The sequence below is a fragment of the Meleagris gallopavo genome, chromosome 16 (genome assembly GCF_000146605.3).
Source record: "Meleagris gallopavo isolate NT-WF06-2002-E0010 breed Aviagen turkey brand Nicholas breeding stock chromosome 16, Turkey_5.1, whole genome shotgun sequence".
Taxonomy (NCBI): domain Eukaryota; kingdom Metazoa; phylum Chordata; class Aves; order Galliformes; family Phasianidae; genus Meleagris; species Meleagris gallopavo.
In genome coordinates this window covers 14,620,003-14,620,867 of record NC_015026.2, presented here as the reverse complement: position 1 = coordinate 14,620,867, position 865 = coordinate 14,620,003, and positions in this window count along the sequence as shown.

Below are 865 nucleotides of genomic sequence, written 5' to 3'. Positions count from 1 at the left end.
GAGTAGAGAGAGAGAGAGAGAGAGAGAGAGAGAGAGAGAGAGAGAAGGGGAAAAGCAGTGTCGGATCACTGAGGGGAGAAAAGAAATTCCTTATTCTCCCTTAACTTTGCATCATCTACACCTCAGGCATCTACATGGGGATGCATCACAACCACTTTGGTTTTCAAGACACGTGCTGGCACTCAAACATTGTCTGCATGGTCAGAAATCAGACTATTTCAGTGGTACACTATTTCATATATATAATATATAATTGCTGTCCTAACACTATACAGATTCATACTAGGACCTATGTAGTAGCAGCGTAGGAGACAAACAAAACACATTTTGTCAGTAAGTTCCTAAGAAATTTCTTGACAGCAAGAAACGGTTGTATTGTAGCAATTAAAAAAAAAGCAAAACCAAAGAAAAATAAGCCTAAATCTCAAGTACTTGACAGTCTTCTTTTAAACTCTACAATCTTACTTTTCAACAAACTACAACTACAGAGCAAACATCAAGACAGAGATCATAATCAAACTTACAGACCTTACAAAAAAGCTTGCATATCAGAAATGAGCTAATAACGCACTGGAAGGCAAAATAATTATTTAAGTTTCAGGAAATGGGGGGTTGTAAAGGCATTCAGAAGACCACAAGTAGTTAGTGGAACAGTTGTTAGTAGAAGAAGCAGTGACATCCAAACTACTTCTAGGACTGATTCTGAACAATATACCAAGATGGATTACAAAACAGATTTCACGATCTGAATGTCTAGAAACAATCATCACTAAAAAAGAACAATTACAGATGAAGAGGAAAAAAACCATAATTAATGCAGCTACAGCTTCACACAATGGTACACATCACTCTCTGGTAAGGGATG